Source organism: Mobula birostris, chromosome 7 (assembly GCF_030028105.1).
Source record: "Mobula birostris isolate sMobBir1 chromosome 7, sMobBir1.hap1, whole genome shotgun sequence".
Classification (NCBI taxonomy): Eukaryota; Metazoa; Chordata; class Chondrichthyes; order Myliobatiformes; family Myliobatidae; genus Mobula; species Mobula birostris.
Genome location: NC_092376.1, coordinates 101,233,209 through 101,255,002, shown reverse-complemented (window position 1 = coordinate 101,255,002; position 21,794 = coordinate 101,233,209). Strand labels below are relative to the sequence as shown.

Below are 21,794 nucleotides of genomic sequence, written 5' to 3'. Positions count from 1 at the left end.
ATGTGCATTTCAAGATGCAAGTTCAAAGGAGGTGTGCAAAGCAGATGTTTACACAAAGAACTGTGGGTGCCTGGAATGTATTGCCATGGGTGGTGGTGGAGGTTAATCCAATAGAGATGTTTAAGAGGCTCTTAGTCAGATCCATGAATGTACAGAGAATGGAGGGATATGGATGATGGGCAGGTTAAAGGGATAAGGATCATTAATTTAATGAATTTGGAACAACATTATGGGCTGAATGGCCTGTTTCTGTGTTGTACTGTTCTATGTCCAGAATCAGATTTAATATCACTGGCATATGGCGTGAAATTCTATTAATCTTACACATCAGGTATTACATTAGTATAGCTAGTAAAACTGCAGCCTCTGAACCCGGGAACAGGTTCAATCTGGACCTCATGTTAAGTTCATTCTTTCTCTCTGAGTCTGCATGACTTTCCTCCCAGTGCTCCAGTTTCTCTCTACACCCTACAAACGTGGGTTAATCTGCCAGTGTAAATTGTCCCTAGTGTGCAGATGGGCAGAAATGACAGAAAATAAAACATGATTAGTGTAAATGGGCGGTTGATGGCCAGCACAAATCTGATGGGTTGAGGGCTGGTTTCTATCTGCTTTAGCTGTCTGATTCTATTAACATTTATGAAACATGCAGAACAAATCTGAGGGTAGGTTTGATATTGATTAAGGGTTGAAAAAGCTACAACTTACAAGTAATATAAAACAACACTGAATAATTTCCTGAAATTTTCTTTCTTCCCAGTAGGGCCACATTACTTTACATATCTAAGTTATGCCTCCACAGGGAGCATTCTGACCCAAATCAAAAGTCGTGGTTCCGACTCCCACTGCTGAGACTTCAGTGCAGAGTAGAGGCTGAATTTCACGACATATGCCAGTAATATTAAACCTGATTCTGACTCAGGTTCTGTCCTTTCAATGCATCACTGTGCTGACATCTCTTGGCAAACTCCCACACTCAGTGTGAAATTTCTCCCTAACCCCACCCAGAACTCCCAGACCAAACTTATCTTCCTCTGGGACCTGGATTGACAGCCTTCTTTCCCTCCACTTTCCAGATCCGGCCCCAGCTCCTGATTTACCAGGGTCTCCACCCAAAATGTTGGCCATTCATTTGCCAACAGAGATGCTGTTCAGTCTGCTGAGTTTCACACATTGAGAAGGCTAGAATGGTTGTTTCAGAACAATATTTTCCTCTGAGCACAGAGTGGCAGGCCAAGCACTAGAGCAAAATAAAGTAAAATGCTCCACAAAGAGCCACAGGGAATTATTTATTTCAATTGGGCCCTCTGTGGAAGAGAGTAGAATAAGTGATCTGAACTGCTCTGGTCATTGCTCAATGCTGTTGTTTTCTGAATTCATGACTGGAATAATTGTGGATGCGCACTGTGATGGTCCTGTAAAGGCACAGATGAATATCTCGACCTGTGCTTCCAGGGAAAAAAAGACTAGATGAGAATTTTTAAAAAAGCATTAAGACAGATTAACACTCCCACAGACAGTCGGCTGGTTGCCAAAGACAAACGGCTGACATTTTCGACAGTTTAATGCCACCAATTTTATTTCCAGCTCACATTAGTGATGCAAAGCAGTTACTTAGGCACTTTTGAACCGTACGGGGAAAACAAGAAAGGACTATTTGGAGTGGAAAATGTTTGAACTGACAGAAAGGATGAAAGGTCGATTTGAGATTTACAGAACTACGTCAGCCGCGTACCAGAAGGTTAATCCAATTTCATTCATGTTGATTTTTTTTTATTATTGTTGCCCATATTATTCAACTTCCTGCCACTCCCTGTTTGATTCCAGGACAGCATTAGAGGAATTCTGATGCAGGGTTTTGTTTTCGAGGACGAATTCAATCCTTTTAAACCAAATAATAAAAGAAATGAAGACTTAACCTGCAGGTCAGAATGATTCGCTTCTAAGTCTGCAGCACAGTCATTACTTCACTGGAAGACCGAGAGTGGGGAACAGTGCAGGTGAGAGGAGGGGGAAGGTAATGTTATCAGTGTAGCTAGTGGAAGATAGCTATTTGGGTAGCAAGGCCTCTTCCACTTCTAAAGGGGTTAGCTCCTGTTAGCTGACAACATTGCGGTAATTGTTGTCATGGCAACCCTATCATCTCAGCTGATAGGGTGAACAGCAGTGAAATATATTCAATGTTAATGTTCTGTCTGCTTGAACTGTTGCTTATGTTGGTTTCTGCACTGCCCATTGTCTTTGTGGAAAGGACCTGTCGCTGAATAATGCCCGTGTACAACCATGAGCCATATTCCTCTCCAGTATCCTCATTGTTGAGGGGTAACCATGCTTTATCCAATTTCCTAGTGCCACCAGCAGTGGTGGGACCCTCAATTTACCCTTGGGTGGAGGGTCTAGTTTTTCTGTAAAACGTCTCGAGAGTGCCTTTGTTTCCAGTTCATGGACCAGATAAATACAAGCTAGTCTTCATTCTCAGTATTCCCCGAGAGTCAAAGGATGCAGTAAAATTGTAACAGAAGGAAAAAGGCAAAGGGCTTTTGCTCCACTGTATTGCAGATGATAGTATAAGAAGAAAATAGCACAAGAAATCCCTTTAATCAAATGGAAGGTAGAAATCAATGGACAGCAAACACGGCTGCATTAACATCTAAACAGTTATCAATCTTTGTCAAAAATATTCTCAGAAACTGATCTTTGGCTAGTGAACTTTCACTATCCCCTGGATGAAGAAATTTCTTCCCATCTCTGTCCTTAATAGCTGACCCTTTAATTTTGAGACTGTGACCTTTGAAGCTCAAGACCGAACCAAGAGAAATGCACTCCCTGTATTTGCCCCTTCAAGCTCTGTAAGAACTTTGGACATTTCAGTGAGATCATCTCTTATTCTTCTGGACTTTGCAGAGTACAGGCCCACACTTCATAACTTCCTATAGGAGAATTTCCCCTGGGCCAGGAATCAACTTGCTAATCCATTGTTGCACAGGGAGGCTGTGACAGCTGCTTATGATTCATATCAAAGATTTAGATGAGAGGATCAAGTACAGTATGTCCAAGTTTCCAAATGATAGAGCGGTGGATGACAGTCACAGTTCTGAGGAGAATACAGATAGGCTTCAGGGGGATGCAGACAGGCTCACTGAAAACAGGTAAATGGAAGGGCAGCACTAGAAAGACTGCAGGAGATATTCACCTGGATGTTGACTCAAATAGAGGGTGGTGGCTCTAAGAGGTTAGAAGGCTGGATTTATTCTCACCAGAACATAGGAGGCTGAGGGATGACCTTACTGCAATTTATAAAATTCTGAAGGTAATAGTACAGATAGTCAGAGCCTTTTTTCCAAGGAAGTCTAGAACCAGAAGGTATAGACTTGAGGTGCAAGGAGAGAAATCTAAATAAGATCTGAGTGGAAAGATTTTCATACAAAAGGCGTTGGTTATGGAATGAACTGCTAGAGGAGATGGTGGAGGCCAATACCATTACAAAGCTTAAAGGGTATTTGGACAGACACAGAGTAGAGGGAGAAGGGTCAGACAAATGGGATTGGTGTATATAGTCATTGTCAGCATGCATGACGTGGGCTGAAGGAACTGTTTCTATGTTTTAAGATTCTATAATAATATATAAAATTAGGCAAAGAGAACATTTTTAAACATGAAAATTTGAAAGGAATTTGTTTTCAGGGGTATGTACATAATCACTGAAAGAACATCCATGTACAACAAGCATTAAGGAAGACATATTATATGTTCACCTTTAGTGCAAGAGTGCATTTGTAAGAAATATCTTACTGCCATTATTTAGAACCCTGATTTTGTGCTCTGCGCCAGTTCCTCAACTTGAGGAAGTGTATCCTATTATAGAAGATTTGTAACGATGGTTTAACAAGCAGATTGATGAGATAGGAGAAATCTTCTGTCAGGATTGATTAAGAAGTATGAACCTATGTATTCAGAGAGTTCAGGAGAATGAGAAGTGATTTCACAGAATCATCCAAAATGCTTACAGGGCTTGAGAGGGAGATGCAGGGAGCACACTGCTCCTGGCTGGGCACAGAATCAAAATAAATGATCAGTCATTAAGCATTAAGCCCACAGAAAAAGAATCTCAGGGTTGTATGTGGTGACACATACAGTGCCTATACAAACTATTCACCCCCCCGCCCGCACCACCTCCGGAAGTTTTCATGTTTTATTGTTTTACAATATTGAATCACAGATGATTTAATTTGGCTTTTTTGACACTATCAATGGAAAAGACCCTTTCATATCAAAGTGAAAACAGAGTTCTACAAATTGATATAAATTTATTACAATTATTAACCACAAAGTAATTGGTTGCATAATTATTCACCTCCTTCAAGTTACTATTTAGTAGATGCACCTTTGGCAGAAATTACAGCCTTGAGTCTGTGTGTATAGGTCTCTATCAGCTTTGCACATCTGGACACTGTAATTTTCCCCCATTCTTCTTTACAAAACTGCTTAAGCTCTGTCAGATTGCATGGGGATCATGAGTGAACAACCCTTTTCAAGACCAACCACAAATTCTCAATTGGATTGAGGTCTGGACTCTGACTTGGCCACTCCAGGACATTAACTTTGTTGATTCTAATCCATTCCTGTGTAGCCTTGGCTTTATGCTTGGAGACATTGTCTTGCTGGAAAACAAATCTTCTCCCAAGTCGCAGTTCTCTTGCAGACTGCATCAGGTATTCCTCCAGGATTTACCATATTTTGCCGCATTCTACCTTCATAAAGCTTCCAAGGCCTGCTGCAGTGAAGCATCCCCACAGCATAATGCAGCTACCACCATACTTCATGGTAGGGATGGTGTGTTTTTGATGATGTGTGATGTTTGGTTTATGCTATACATAGTGTTTACTCTGATGGCTGAAAAGCTCAATTTTTGTTTCATCAAACCATAGAACTGTTATGGTCTAGTCCGTAAAGTCCGCATTCCGGTTCATGGTCCGGTCCGTGTACTTAGGACTCCGGGTCTTCCAGCTGTCCCTTGTTTGATTGAGTTAAGCATAGGCACCTGATTCCCATCTTAGGGCTTGGAATATAAGTAGCCTTGGGGGTGTGTGTAGGCTGCTGGTTTGTCTTGTTAGTCCCCTTTAGAGTAACCTGTTGATGGAAGGCTAGTGAAACTATTTGTGATCTCTAGGCCTGGTTGGATGAGCACTGCTTCATGAAGCCTTGTTGCCACTTGTTAGGGTAGTCTTTTAGGTAGGGATCTGGCTGTTTCTGTAGCCAGCTGAGGTTGCTGGCTGAACTGAGACTTGGAGCTTCCCTGGAGCAGAGATGGAACTGTCTGTTATTCTTTGGTGTTTGTCTCTTGTCCTCGCCTCTGTGGGGTAAGTCTGGCTGTTTTGCTGTTACCTGATGGAGGAACATATCCTACCTTGGTGTGGAGATGAAGTTGAGTCCTGGCTTGTCTTAGGATAAATCCTGGTTCTATGTTGATGTTCAGTTCCCAGTCTGTCTCTGAGCCCCAGGAACCCAAGCCCTGATGATCCTGCAGCCAAGGCCCCAGCCTGTCTCCAAGCTCAGGCCTCTAGACCCCAGCCACATCCCATCCTGAAGCCATGTCATGTCCTTGCCTGGTTCTGGGATCTGAGGCAAGACCCAGGTTCTGGGTCCTTGTCCAGTCCTGGTCTTGGAGTCAAAGCCTTGTCTCCTAGTCCATGGTTTCTAGTCATAGTCCTTCTTTCCCTAGCCCAAGTCTGCATTCTTGTCCCTGCTCCTTGTCTGAATCCTGTCATGTTCCTAATCTAGTTAAGTCCTGTTCCTTGTACTTCAGTGTCTGTGTCTTGCATTTGGGTTTGTTCCCAGCACCCCATTGTGACAAGAACCACCTTCCAGCTGACTTCGGTCTCCTGCATGTCTTCTGGCAAACTTTAGCTGACATTTCATGTGAGTTTTTTTTTCAACAGTGGATTTCTCTTTGCCACTCTCCCATAAAACAGCAATGCACCTGGGCAACATTTGGTGTATGTGCAGTCTCTCCCATATCAGCCACTGAAGCTTGTAACTCCTGCAGAGTTGTCATAGATCTCTTGATAGCCTCCCTCACTAGTCCCCTTCTTGCACGGGGACTCAGTTTTTGAGCATAGCCTGCTTCTAGGCAAATTTACAGCTGTGCCATATTCTTTCCATTTCTTGATGATTGACTTAACTGTACTCCAAGGGATATTCAGTGACTTAGAAATTTTGTTTCCATCTCCTGACTTGCGCTTTTCAATCTTTGTCGTAGGAGTTGCTTGGAGTGTTCCTTTATCTTCATGGTCTAGTTTTTGCCAGGATCCTGACTCACCAGCAGTTGGCCATTCCAGATTTGAGTTTATTTTTACTACAATCAATTGAAACACCTTGTTTGCACAGGTGATATCCATTTAGCTAATTGTGACTTCTAAAACCAACTGGCTGCACCAGTGATGGTTTGGTGTCACATTAAAGGGGTGAATACTTGTACAATCTACTATTTTATATTTCTAATTAATTTAGATCACTTTGTAGAGAGCTGTTTTCACTTTGACATAAGTCTTTTTCTGTTGATCATTGTCAAAAAAGCCAAATTAAATCCACTGGTTTATTATTGTAAAACAATAAAACATGAAAATGTTCAAGAGGTAAATACTTATAGGCATTGTATGTACTCTGAAAATAAATTTTACTTAGACCTTGAACTTTAAGGACGGAGATGGGAAGAAACTTCATCCAGAGAACAGTGACTATTTGGACTTCACTATCCCAGGCTGCTATGTAAGCTCTGTCACTGAGTATGCTTAAGAGAGATTGATAAATGTTTGGATGTTAATGAAGATCAGACTATGATAATATAGTAGTGTTTTTTAAAAAATAAACCCACCATGACACTGAATAGATAAGTGCAAGGGGATAATGGTTTACTCTACTTTTTTATATTCATTAAAAAAAGCATTATTGAGGTTGGATTTTCTGTAGCACATGTAATCAGAATCAGGTTTAATGTCGCCAGCATACATTGTGAAATTTGGCACTTCACATCAGCTGAACCATGTTCATTACAAAGGATTCAGCATTCAGAGCATGCAGGCTGTGAATGACATCTAAATAACAATATAACAAGAGGTACAGTAATTCACTGGCTGACAGCTTTCCAAAGTTGGCCTGTCCCACCATAAGAAAAGATCCTTCAAAGTGTCACCATGTGGCTTCAATGTCAGTTGCTCACATGATGACATCACTCTGGGTCTAAGATTACCTTTGGAATTATTTAAGATTGCCTAATTGACCTGTATATAAGATGTCCTCAGCATTGGATAAGACACTGCTAGGTGAGTGAATGATGTGAGTTCAGTGCTTGCCCCTTCCCCATTTCCTAGCCAAAATACACTGACTCCTCACTCCCAACAGAGAAATCCAGTGCTCCAGCCACAGATGCTCAGCTGCTGCTCTCCTACTTCCATCTTATTATTTTACACACCCCACCAGATGCTCAGCTGCCAGTCCCTAACCAAACTCCCACCCCTAGTACTCTGGTCCCACCATCCTTCTCTCTCCAACCTTCTGATCCACTTTGTTCTTTGACATGCTGATCTCCCTTCTTTTTGGTATTCATTTCCAAAAGCCCCACCTCTGGAAGGAGGAGCTTAGAGTCAATGGTGCCTAACAGCAACTTTGTTTGTAGCTTTGGAAACAGCTCTATTTCTATCTTGGTTGAAAGAAGGCCATAGTTGGGAGCTTAACACCAAAGGATAGAAGAACATAAGAAACAGAAGCCGGAGTAGGCCATCTGGCCTGTTGAGGCTGCTCCATCATTCAGTATGATCATGGCTGCTCTGGCCATGGACTCATCTCACCTACCTGCCTTTTCCCCATAACCCTTAATTCCCCTACTATGCAAAAATCTATCCAATCTGGTCTTAAATATATTTACTGAGGTAGCCTTCACTGCTTCCTTGGGTGGAGAATTCTACAGATTCACCACTTTCTGGGCAAAGTAGGCCCTCCACATCTCTGCCCTAAATCTACTGCCCTGAATCTTGAGGCTATGTCCCCTAGTTCTAGTCTTACCTACCAGTGGAAACAACTTTCAACTTTCTACTTTGTATCAAAAAAATAGGCAGGAAGGCATAGGTGGTGGTGTGGCTCTGTTGGTAAGAGATGGAATTTCATTTTCAGGAAGAGGTGATAGAGTCAGAGAATGTTGGATCTTTGTGGGTGGAGATAAGAAACTGCAAGGGTAAAAAAAACCATTATAGGAATCATATATAGGCCTCCAAATAGTAGTAAAGATGTGGGATTAAGATTGGAAAGGGTGTGTAATAAGGGTAATGACACAACTGTAATGGAGAACTTCAATATGCAAAGGGATTGAGAAAATCAGGTTGGTGTTGGATCACAAGAGAGGGAATTTGTTGGAACCTAGAAGCTGGCTTTTTGGAGCAGCTTGTGCTTGAGCCTACTTGAGGAAAGGCTATCTTAGATTGGGCGTTGACAATAACCCAGATCTTATTAGGGAGTTTAATGTAAAGGAACCCTTAGGAGACAATGATCATAATATGATAGAAGTCATACTGCAATTTGAGAGGAGAGGCATAAGTCACATGTATCAGTATCACAATGGAATAAAGGGAATTAGAGGTATGAGAGAGGAACTTGCCCAGGTGGATTGGAGGGGGATACGGTCAGGGATGATGGCAGAGCAGAGGTGGCTGAAGTTTCTGGGAATAGTTCACAAGGTGCAGGATAGATATGTCCTACAGAAGCAGTTGTTCTCAAATAGCAGGCAGGCGTAGGCAACTGTGGCTGCCAAGGGAAGTTCAGGACTGCATAAAAGCCTGAACAAGGGCATACAAGGTAGAAAAAATGAGTGAGAAGTTAGATAATTGGGAAGCTTTTAAAATCCAATAAAAGACAACCAAAAAGTTATAAGAAGGGAAAAGAGTTCCAAAATACACGTGGACTAAGATGTTAACTGTCCTGTGCTATCACCAGTGGAATCATCAGTTGATCTGCCACCTGCCTTCAGGAGTTTCGGCCTGCTTATGATCAAGACTCCCTCGAGGTAGTGGGCCAGCAGTGCTAAAGCAACACCTCCCACTGTTGAGCTTAAAAACTTGGCATCTGCCTCTATCAGAGTTGTTGGTCACTTCCATCCAACAGATAGTCTGCTCTTCAGGTATCTATGCAACTACTGAAGGGTTTGCAAGAGATGTATACACTGTCTGACTATCTGCCCCTCTGGACATACTTGGTCCACACCCATGCTGATCCTTTCTCTGCTGCCTCAGCTACAGCCCTGCTGGTTGACTTGATCTCTCTCCTAGTGAAGCCAAGGTCACGCAGCCAATTCTGGAAAGTGAACGCAATAAAACCACGGCAGCCTACTTTGAATGGATAGCATTAGACCTTCCACCCTCTGTCTCTGCACTCTGATCTTAACTCTGCATACTTGGTTAACTTGCGCTCATGGGCTTCATCGATGTTGTCTTCCCAGGGGACTGTGAGTTCACCAATAACCACTTCTCTACCGGTGTCAGACCATACGGTTATATCCGGACGCAATGTTGTGAAAACTATTTGCTCTGGGAAACTGCCTTTCCCGCCCAGGTTGGCCTTGACACACCAATCATTGGCTGAAGAAAGTATGCTTGATCATGAGCCTAAGCTGTACACCCTTGACTTGGAGCCCTCTTTCACAAATGATATGCGATGTTCTGTGCAGCATGGGGCATGAGATAAGTTGTGCTGCAGTACTTTCTGCTCAACTGCTTCTGTTACAACTTTGAGAATGTTGTTATGTCTTCAAGTGTACATGCCGCTGGAAAGATTGACTCTGCATGCACTCAAGATAGGTTGAAGTGCTCCCTTCTCGCCACAAGCAGCACACCTGTCTGTCTTATCAGGGGAGGGAAAAGATTAACTGTGAAGGCAAATTAGCCAATAATATAAAGCAGGACACCAAATGTTTTTTCAGTTATATAAAGAATAAAATGGAGGTGAGAGTTGATATTGGACCACTGGAAAATGATGCTGGTGAGGTAGTAAAGGGAGACAAAGAAATGGCAGATGAACCTAATGGGTACTTTACATCAGTCTTCACTGTGGAAGACACTAGCAGTGTGTCAAAGGTCTGTGAGTGTCAGGGAGCAGGAGTGAGTGCCATTGCTATTGCAAAGAAGAAATGTCAGGCAAACTGAAAGGTCTTAAGGTGGATAACTCACTTGGACTAGATGGACTACAGCCCGGAGTCCTGAGAGAAGTTGCTGAAGAGATAACAGATGCATTGGTCATGATCTTTCATGAATCACTTGACTCTGACATGGCCCTGGAGGACTGGAAGATTGCAAATGTCACTTCTCTCTCTAAGAAAGGAGAAAGGCAAAAGAAAGGAAATTGTAGACCAGTTTGCCTAACTTCAGTGGTTGGGAAAGTGTTGGAGAGTATTATTCAGGATGAGGTTTTGGAGTACTTGGAGACTAGTGATTAAATAAGTCAAAGTCAGCATGGTTTCTGTAAGGAGAAACCTTGCCTGACAAATCGAGGAAATAACAAGCAGGGTGGACGAAGGAGAGGTAGTAGATGTTATTTACTTGGATTTCCAGAAGGTATTTGATAGTGCCACACGAGGCCGTATAACAAGATAAATTCCTATGACATTACAGGGAAAACACTGGCAGGAGGCAGTGAGTGAGATTAAAGGAGGACTTTTCTGGTTGGCTGCCAGCTACTAGTGGTGTTCCTCAGGTCAATATTGGAACCGCTACTTTTCACATTGTTTGTCAATGTTTTAAATAATGGAATTGCTAGCTTTGTGGCAAAGTTTGCAGATGATACGAAGATAGGTAGAGGGGTAGGCAGTGCTGAGGAAACAATGTGATTGCAGCAGGACTTGGACAAATTGGAAGAATGGGCAAAAAAGTGGCAGATGGAATACAGTGTTGGGAAATGTATGATAATGCATTTTGGTGAGAGAAACAATAGTGCGGACTAATATCTAAATGGGGATAATAGAAGTGCAGAGGTTCACAAGTATGACGCTGGGGATGAAGGGGTTAACATGCGAGGAGCATTTGGCAGCTTTGGGCCTGTACTCACTGGAATTTAAAAGAATGCGGTGGGGGGGATCTCACTGAAACCTACTGAATGTTGAAAGGACCACATAGAGTGGATGTGGAGAGGATGCTCTCTGTGATGGGGGTATCTAGAACTAGAGGGTACTGCAAAAATTGAGGGGTGGCCTTTTAGAACAGAGGTAAGGAGGAGTTTTTTTTAGCCAGAGAGTAATGAAACTGTGGAATGCTCTGCCACAGACTGCAGTGGAGGCCAAGTCCATGGGTATATTTAAGGCAGAAGTTGATCGTTTCCTGATTGGTCGGAGCATCAAAGGATATGGCGAGAAGACAAGTGTATAGGGTTGAATGGGATCGGGGATCAGCCATGATGGAATGGCAGAACAGACTTGACAGGCTGAATAGCCTATTTCTGCTCCTATGTCTTATGGTCTTCTAGACTTAGTTTCCAAGGATGCAGTGATTTCTGCCCCTTAGAGATCTAGACGATCTCAGGCAGGCACCTTATGACATTGGGAAGCAACCTCTTGCATCTATCCCGGGCCCAACACATCGATGTAATAATGATGAAGGCAACGAGTGGTTTTCTTTGTTAGTAATCGAGGGGATTTGTTATTTCGCCAAAGACTTACAAATTACTATAGATATAGGGTGGAGAGCATTCCTGTTGGTTGCATGACAGCCTGGTAAGCAACCTCCAATGCACAGGATTACAAAAGGCTGCAGAGGACTGTAGACTCAGCCAGCACCATCATGGGTATCACCAACCCTTCTATTGAAGACAGCTTTCAAATATGATGCCTCACCATATTCCTCATCTTATTACTACAACAAGGAGGAGGTACGGGAGCCTGAAGACTCACACTCAATGATGTAGGAAGTTACTTCTCCTCTGCATCAGATTTCTGAATGGTCCAGGAATGCAACTATTTATTTATTTGCTTTGGCACTATTTATTTTTGTAATTTATTGGTTTTTATGTGTTTGAACTGCACTAATACTAATTTTATGTCATATCTCATAGAGAATAAATTTGATTCTAATTCCAATGTTGAAACCACAAACTGCACCAAATTCACTGGAAGGAAATTTATCATTATCAGTTTCCTCTTGCAGTCCACAATCTTTGCATCGAGATTCCTGCTTCTCCCCGTATACCAAAATTGGCAGGCATTCACAAACCTCACACCAGAGTCCTCAATCCAGCACCTGCAATCTCTAGTGTCTAAATGAACAATGGATAATTTCTGTCATTTCCTACAGTTGTTGCTCAACCTCCTGAGTGGCTCCAGGAATCTGCTTTTAACTCCAGCATTCGTTTTAGACAGTTTCTATGACTGAGGCTGCAGTGGCAATGTGGATTCATCCACCTGGGGAAGAAGGTCTGCTGGTAGTAGTTTCCTATCACATAGGCTTTATATCGTTCTTAAAGTGCGGAACTGAAAGTTTCAGACATTTCTTAACAACACACACATCTGGAGATTTTCTCTTGTTTAATTGTACACCCATATATTTGATAATACCTCTCAATTTCCATCTATGCTTTTCCCCAGGGCTGAAATGGCTAACATGAGGGGGCATAGTTTTAAGGTGCTTGGAAATAGGTACCGAGGGGATGTCAAGAGTAAGTGTTTCACACGGAGAGTGGTGGGTATGTGGAATGCACTGCTGGAACAGCGGTGGAAATGGATACAATAGGGTCTTTCATGAGCCTCTTAGATAGGTACATGGAGCTTAGAAAAATAGAGGGCTATGCGCTAGGGAAATTCTAGGCAGTCTCTAGGGTAGGTTACATGGTTGGCACAACATTGTGGGCCGAAGGGCCTGTAATATGCTGTAAATTTCTATGTTCTATATTTTTAAGTTGAGATATAGCACTGATTAGGGTCTTCTGGCCCTTTGAACCACACCATTTAGTAATCCCTAGATTTAAGACTAGTCTAATCATGGGATAACTAACAATGGCCAATTAACCTCCCAGCTGGTACATCTTTGGATGTAGGAGAAAACCAGAGCACCTGGAGGAAACCCATGAGGTCATGGGGAGAACATACAAACTCCTTTCAGGCAGTGGCGGGAATCGAACCTGGGTTGCCTGTACTGTAAAGTGTTGTGCTGCACACATCTCTGCTGTCAAATCTGTAACCATTTGATTTTTTTAATACTCTAATTCATTTGAAGTGCAGTTTGTAGGTTAGGTCTAATTCTATGCCAACTGATTGCAACATATGAGTACTTGATTTTTATTATACTAGCATACATCAGCTACTTAACTCAAGGGAATGTTATAATGAGTGGATTCGCTATTAAAATTACAGGATTTACAGTTCAAAAGCCTTTTACGTCTGCTATAAATGCTGTGATAGCACTGAAATTATTATGAGAAAATATTTATTTTCACAAAAAGACATGGATGTACTACAGAGGTTAAGGGGATTTACCAAAATGGTTGCAGGAGATGAGAGACTTCAGCGATAAGGCAAAGTAAATGTAACTGGTGTTGATCTTCCAATTAGAGTGTTAGTGTGACCATTCTGACACTTATGATCTAGAACAGACTGGTGGCAGAAGCTTTTATAATAAGTTTAAAAGGGAACAGGTACGGAATTAATGGAGCAGTTTTGTGAGTAGTTTGGGAGAAACTATCTTGATGGGCAGTTGAGTCAGTAACGAAGGACATAGATTGAAAAGGACACTATTTTCAAGAGCAATGGTTAGTTAAGTCTTATACTTGCTTCCAAAACAGAGGGAAGCTACTTACACACACACACACCCATTAGCTGTCCACTGATTTCCCCATCACCTGGGGCTATTTACAGCAACCAATACACAATCAACCAACACATTTTGGGAATATAGGAGAAAACCGGAGAACTTGCCATGACAAGGAGAATGTCCAAACTCCATACAGATAGAATCCAAGGTCAGGAATGATCCTGGATTGCCGAAGCTGAGACCTCCCAATTATGATTAGGGAGCTTCATCAAAACATGTCACAATTAATAACTTTGAGAAATGTAATTATACATTTATTTGACAGTTCTATTTTTATTGGTTTGAAGCTTAAGGGCTGACTATAGCACAGTTTACTGTGTTTATCAGTAAAAATGTAAAAGGAAATGTTCAAGGCAATAATGTACTGTAAATCTTACCTGATAATAATTATTTAACGACAGAACTTATTGTTGGCCTGAGCATGAAATCAATATTTCAACAAGTTATGTCCTGACATGTAAGATCCAGAAAGGCCTGATGGCAGAAGCTTCACAATAAGTTTAGGACATAGAATATTACAACACAGCACAGGCCTATTGGCTCACGATGTTAATAAGATCAACCTAACCCTCCCCCCCCTATATTGCCCTCCATATTTCTATTGTCCATGTGCCTATCTCAGAGTTTCTTAAATGTCCCTAATGTATTTGCCTCTACCACTATCCCTGGCAGGGCAATCTACGCATCCACCACCTACCTCTAACATGCTCTTGATCTCCTCAGTAACTTTCAATTCCCTGGCCCTGACTGCCTCTTTTTCACCATGGATGTCTAGTCCCTATACACTTCTATCCCCCATCATGAATGCCTTAAAGTCCTCCGCTTATTTCTCAATAAAAGAAAGCAACCAGATCTACTCCGCCACCACATTCCTCCATCTGGTAGAACCAGTCCTCACCATCAACAACTTTTTCTTCAGCTCCTCCCACTTCCTCCAGACTCGAGGTGTAGGCATGGGCACTCGCATGGGCCCCAGTTACACCCGCCTTTTCGTTGGCTCCATAGAACAGTCCAACTTCCAAGCCTTCCCTGGTAATGCCCCCCAACTCTTCCTGCGCTACACCGACTGCATTGGTGCTGATTCATGCACCCATGCAGAGTTCATCAATTTCATCAACTTTGTCACTAACTTCCACCCTGCCCTTAAATTCACTCGGTCTATCTCTGACACCTCCCTCCCCTTTCTCAATCCCTCTGTCTGTATCTCTGAAGACAAACTGTCAACTGACATCTTTTATATACCTACCGATTCCTATGGTTATCTTGATGATACTTCCCACCCTGTCTCCTGTAAAAATACACTTCCCTTTTCTCTGATCCTTCATCTCAACTGCATCTGTTCTCAGGATGTGGCATTCCCTTCCAGGACAGTCCCCCTTTTTCAAAGAACAGGGTTCCCCTTCCTCCACCATTGATGTTGCCCTCACCCACATCTCCCCAATTTCCTGAACACCTGTGCTCACCCCACCCTCCGCCACCTTAACAGTGATAATGCTCCTCTCGTCCTTATCTACCACCAGCCTCTGCATCCAACACATCCTCCTCCACAACTTCGGCCATCTTCAAATAGATCCTACCACTGCTCTCCGCTTTCTGCAGGGATCTCTCCCTCTGTGATTCCCTTCTCCATTCATCCTATTCCAATGAACTCCCTCCCCGCACTTACCGTGCAAGCGACAGAAGTGCTGCGCCTGCCCATTCACCGCCTCTCTCACCTCCATTCAGGGCCCCGAACAGTCCTCCTAGGTGAGCCAACACTTCCCCTGTGAATCTGCTGGGCCTGTCTATTGTGTCCAGCGCTCCTGATGCAACCTCTTCTACATTGGTAAGGCCCGTTGTAAATTGGGGGACTGCTTCAATGAGCACCTCTGCTCCATCTGCCAAAAGTGAAACTTCCTGGTGGCCAAACATTGTAAGTCCCATTTCCATTCCAGTTCTAACATGTTAGTCAATGGCCTCTTCTTGTGCCATGATGAGGCCACCCTTAGGGTGATGGAGCAACACCCTGTCTGAGTAGCCTCCAACCTGTTGGCATGAATATCGATTTCTCCCTCCAGTAAAAAAAATTCCCCCCTCCTCTCTTCTATTTCCCACTCTAGCCTCTTACCTCTTCTCACCTGTTTATCAACGCCTCCTGGGTCCCTTCCTGCTTCCCTTTCTCCTATGGTCCACTGTCCTCTCAGACATTCACCTTTCCTACCAACCTGGCTTCACCTATCACTTTCTAGATATCGTCCCTCCACTTTTACCACCTTTTTATTCTGAAGTCAAAACGTCGACTGTTTATTCATTTCCATACCTGTTGCCTGACCTGCTGACTTCCCCTAGGACTTTGACCTTAAAATTACACCCTCTTGTATTAGCCATTCCCCACCTGTCTCTGTCTATCCACTAGATCTATGCCTCTTTTCATCTCCTGCTCTTCTATCAAGTCACCCCTCATCTTCCTTTGTTCCAAAGCAAAAAACCTCAGCTCACTTAACTTCTCCTCATAAGACACGCTCTCTCACTCAGGCAGAACCCTCTCTAAATCTTCCACATCCTGCCTAGAATGAGGTGACTAGAATTGAACAGAATATTTTAAGTGTGGATTTTATAGAGCTGCAACTTTTAAGTCGTGGCTCTTGAAATCGATCCCTTGACCAATGCAGGGCAACACACCTTCTTAACAATCTTATCACCCTATGCAGAAACTTTGAGGGATCTAAGCAGGTGAACCCTAAGATCCCTCTGTTCTTCCATACTGCTAGGAATCCTTCCATTACCCTTGTATTCTGCCTTCAAATTTGACCTTCCAAAGTGAATCACTTCACACTTTTTTGGCTTGAATTTTATCTACCACTTCTCAGCCCAGCTCTGCAACCTGTCAGTATCCTGTTGTAACCCTTGACAATCTTCTACACCATCCATAACACCACCAACTGTTTGCACCTGCAAATTTACTAACCCACCCCTCCATATCCTCATCCAAGTCATTTATAAAAATCACAAAGATTGGGGGTCCCAAAACAGAAACTGCAGAGGACCACTGGTCATTGACCTCGAGGCAGAATATGCTCCATCTACTTCCAGCTTCTGCTTTCAATGGAAAAGCCAATTCTAAATTTCCAGAATTCACTGGATCTCATGCCTCACAACTTTCTGAATGAGCCTACCCTGGGGAACCTTTTCAAACACCTTACTAAAATCCAAATATACCACATACATTGATATACCTTCTTCAATGTGTTCTGTCACATCTTCAAAGAATTCAATCAGGCTCCTGAGGCACAACTTACCCTCACCAAGCCATGCTGACTATGCTTCTTCAGATGCTTGTAAATCCTGTCTCTTCTCCAATAATTTTCCCACCATTGAAGAAAGACTCACTGGTCTATAGTTCCCAGGATATTCCCTACTCCCTTTTCTGTACCAAAAATAACATATGCCACCTTCCAGTCATCTGATACTACAGCTGTGGCCTGCAGGGATGCATAGATCATTTCCAAGGGCGCCGAAATCTCTTCTCTTGCTTCCCATAGTAACTTGGGATATAACCAGTCTGGTTCAGGATTTAACTATCCTAATATTTTTCAAAAGTTCCAGCACATCCTCTTTCTTAATGTCAACATGCTCCAGCAATTTAGTTGCTTTATGCCTTCCAGACAAACGTCAACTTTCCTATTAAGGACCATCCCTTACCTCCTCCGACTCATGGCACATCTCATCTTCTACCCCTGATTGGTCTTACCCTCACTCCACTCATCCTTTTGTTCTTCATGTATGTGTCGAATGTCTTGGCATTTTCCTTAATCATACTGACTAAGGCCTTCTCATGATCTCTTCTAGCCTACCCAAGTCCCTACTTAGGCTTCTTCCAGGCTACCTTTTAACTCTCTAGAGCCCTGTCTGATCCTTGCTTCGTAAATCTTAAGAAAGCTTCTTTTTTCCTTGACTAGATGTTGCACATCTCTTGTCAAATATGGTCGTGTCACCCTCGCATCCTTTCCAAATGAGACAAGCCTATCCAGAACCTGATACAAGTGCTCCCTAAAACAACCTCCACATTTCCTTGTGCACTTCCTCGAGCACATTCATTCCTAACGTATGCTCCTAAGTTCCTGCCTAATAACATTATGATTCCACCTCCCACAAATACATTCTCATGTCGCCTGCTCCCATCTCTCTCTAAGGCTACTGTCGCCCACTGAGAGATCAAACACCTGACCAGGTTCATTGCCTGGCACTAGATCCAGTCTGGCCTCTCCCCTCAATGGCCTATCTACATCGTGTCCAGGAACCTTTCCTGAACACACCTAACAAATTCCACCCCATCTAAACCTTTTGCATTAAGAAGCTGCTCCTCAATATTAGGGAAGTTGAAATAACCCATGACAACAACTGTTATTTTTGCACCTTTTCAATACCTGCCTCCCAATCTGCTCTTCAGTATTCCTGTTGCTAATGGGTGGTCTGTAGAATACTCCCAAATGAGCTGGGACTCCCAACCTACTTAATGGTATTGGTCCATGGCATAAAGAAAGATTGGAAACCCCCACAATAGAGTGATTACTCCCTTGCTATTTCTGACTTCCACCTACACTAACTCATCTTTCAAATCATCTACAGCTGCACTTTGTTTTAGTGTGTGATAATTGGACTGCTACTGGCTTGTTCTTTCTGACAACATTCCATATACCATTCATCTACAGGACATGTCACTCAGGGACTTGGGTTATTTTTTTTAATGTGACTGGTTTAGGGGAACACTGAAAATCTCATGACAGCAATCTATTTTCAGTTGCATTCTGACATGGTAGGTGTTACCTTGGTTGGGTAAGTAGTATCCTTGTCATCGAGTCAGATGTGTGTTTCATTGCCCAGAGATGTGAACAAAACACAGATCAGCATTTGTTTATAGTATTGAGGGTGTGCAGTGTTACAAGATGTGATCTGTGAATGAGAACCTGCGTGCATCTTCCTAGGTACTGTACATGAGAAATGAAGTTTTCCCAGTCATCCTGCCAATATTTCCCTTCAAATATAAAAACGCATCCGTTAGTCTTGCAAGACCATGGATCTGCGTTGGAAAGTCTTTAGTCTCCAGGGCGCAGGCCCGGGCAAGGTTGTATGGAAGACCAGCAGTTGCCCATGCTGCAAGTCTCCCCTCTCCGTGACACCGATGTTGTCCAAGGGAAGGGCATTAGGACCCATACAGCTTGGCACCAGTGTCATCGCAGAGCAATGTGTGATTAAGTGCCTTGCTCAAGGACACAACACACGTTGCTTCGGCTGGGGCTCGAACTCATGACCTTCAGGTCGCTACTCCAATGTCTTAACCACTTGGCCACGTGCACTTCAAATAGTGACACTAAAAATAGATGTTCTTGTAGTTCTTGGTCTTGAATGGCTGCATCAGTGTGCACATAACAAGCCACAAAATTCAGATGTTGAATCTGAACCAAACATCACATAAATCCAGGTTAGAATAAGCCAAAATGCAGGACGTAGTAATGTGTGCAATGACTATAATTATTTAGTCATTATTCTCCAAGGAGATATTACATCATGTTTCAGTCATAGTTCAAGTTACTGATGGGCTACAACTCCCATTCAGATCCATGGGTTGCTTCATTCCAAATTCAGGATGCAATGCAGTTGACTGAGGGAATGTAAAACTAATGATACTGTTTTAAAAATAGCTCACATAACTTAGCAGCACTCTGCAGAGGCTGTGCTTTTAATATTCATATGTGCATTTTGTTTTGAATATTCATTTAATTCCTGCCTCAGCAATCCCCCTAAATATAAAATATACTTTAAAAATACCTCATTTTCTGAATGCCAGACAGACTCCCTTCAGACCTTGAAAGATAAAGTGGCCTCCATTTTATTTCTCTCCTCTAATGCTTCAACAACTAGCAATTTGCATTTTTATAAGAGTGTTAGAGAGCATTCTGACTGTGATTCACATTTGCAGAGTGAAGTACAGGTGAGCAACGAATTGCGGAAAGAGGAAGCATTTAAGAAACATCTAAAAAGGTTTGAGCGAGTGATGGGGTGAAGATAGAGAGAGGGAGAGAGAGGAAAACAAAGAAAGAAAGGGGAAAGAAAGAGTGAGAAAAAAGAGAGAGAAAGAGAGATAAAGAGTGGTGGTGGTAGGGGAGGGATTCAGGGAGGAAATTCCAAAACAGTAGTTTGGCAGCCTGAATCACAACTGTCAAGGTTGGAGCAGTGAGGCTTGGGGATGCTTTGGAGGTCAGAAATGTAGCAGCACTGAGACTTGGTGGGTTGGAGGAAATTATATGGATCAGCCCATGGCTCCTGGAGTGCTTACCCCCTCAGTCCTTATTATGGTTAGCTTTTAATTTTCCTCTCCTTGATACTTCCCCTCCTCCTCTTAAAGCATAGTCTCTAATTTATGGTTTTGCATGATTGGAGATATTCTTCACACGGATGACTGGACACTGGACGATTGGTAGTCAGCTACTAATTCAACCATGGCGGTGTGTCATTTCTTAATGTGCTGTTCAGAGGGAGCCAGAGTTATCAACACTATAAAATCACATTCCATAATGTCACCATTCAACTGCTTAGTGTGCCACCTGCTTCACCAGAGTCTTTCACCTATTTAAAGCAGCAGCTTAAACTTGCAATCAATGTTTTTTCAAAAGCAATGTGTTGGTTGTGAGAATTGTGAATAACAGCATCAAATGTTTAATACTATGTTAGTCATCCTAGTCCAAGACTGTTTACAGTACGAGAAAGTAGTTTCCAAGGACGCTTTCTGTCTGACATAGTTCTTATTACTATCTCTGATACTGAACAAGATGTATCCTAGAAATTTGAGTTTGTTCTCTTTTAAATTAATGTGTCTTTGGATAATTTTTAACAAACGAGCAGTTAGCAAAATAAAATAATATATAATTGACCACATTAAAGCAGTCTCACCTGGGAGTCAGAGGTGAGAGAAATTGGAAAACATCACAAGAACTCATTTGCAGCACTATAGCACCCCACCCAGGAGAGAATCCACTCCCTATCAGAACACTGAACATATTTCTGACAAATTCCTCATCAGCAGCTGAAGAAAAATGGTTTTCTACTCCTTCTGCGACATTCTTGTTTACAAGTTCAAGCTTGAACTTTCAGAAACTGGATCTGTAAACCACAGTCCCCATAACATACTTTATGTAAGGAATATTAAGCAATCAGCCTTACCACTATTACTTTGAAATATTTGCATCTATACAGTGCATGACTCGTCATAACAGCGGTATCGGTTGTCCAAGCCTTCTCTTGAATTCTGCCATTAAGATCATGGCTGAACTGCAGTTTGAAATATCCCAGAGTAACACACACGAAATGCCAGAGGAACTCAGCAGGTCAGTCAGCCTCCAGAAAAAGGAATAAAAAGTTGATGAGCTAGAAGGTGATAGGTGAGGGGAAGAAAGATGGGTGGGGGGGTGAAGTGGGTGCTGATAAGTAGAAGAAGAAAAGGGTTGAAGAAGAAGGATTATGATAGAAAAGGAGAGTGGACCATGGAAGAAAAAGAAGGAGCAAAGAAGCACCAGAGGGGGGTGAAAGGCAAGTGAGGAGAAGAGAGGCGAGAGGACAGCAGGAATGGGGAATGGACGAAGAGAGAAAAGCGGGGGCGGGGGGGTATTGGACATTAGAGAAATTGATGTTTATACCGTCAGGTTGGAGACTACCCGGACAGAATATGAGGTGCTGCTCCTCCAAGAGAGGCCTCATCATGGCAGTAGAGAAGGCTATGGACCAACATGTTGGAATGGGATTGGACTTAAAATGGTTGACCACTGGGATATCCTACTCAATGTGGATGGAGCTAAAGTGCGTCGGGTCTCACCAATGTAGAGGAGGCACATGGGGACCACTGGACACAGTAGATAACCCCGACAGACTCGCAGGTGAAGTGTTGCCTCACCCAGAAGGACAGCATGGAACCCTAAATAG

The 21,794-nt window shown here is 42.8% G+C and overlaps 1 protein-coding gene and 1 long non-coding RNA gene across 2 annotated transcripts in view; one reads left to right on the top strand and one right to left on the bottom strand.

Annotated features, from left to right (window-relative positions):
* LOC140200342 (serine/threonine-protein phosphatase 2A 55 kDa regulatory subunit B beta isoform) overlaps nt 1-21,794 on the bottom strand; it is a 395,776-nt gene that overhangs the window by 67,255 nt on the left and 306,727 nt on the right. The gene's annotated exons all lie outside the window — the stretch shown is intronic.
* Nucleotides 1,840-21,794, top strand: part of LOC140200779 (uncharacterized) — a 37,252-nt gene continuing 17,297 nt past the window's right edge. The window contains exon 1 of the long non-coding RNA XR_011886728.1: nt 1,840-2,000. This is a non-coding gene — a long non-coding RNA (uncharacterized lncRNA). The remainder of the gene's footprint in view (nt 2,001-21,794) is intronic.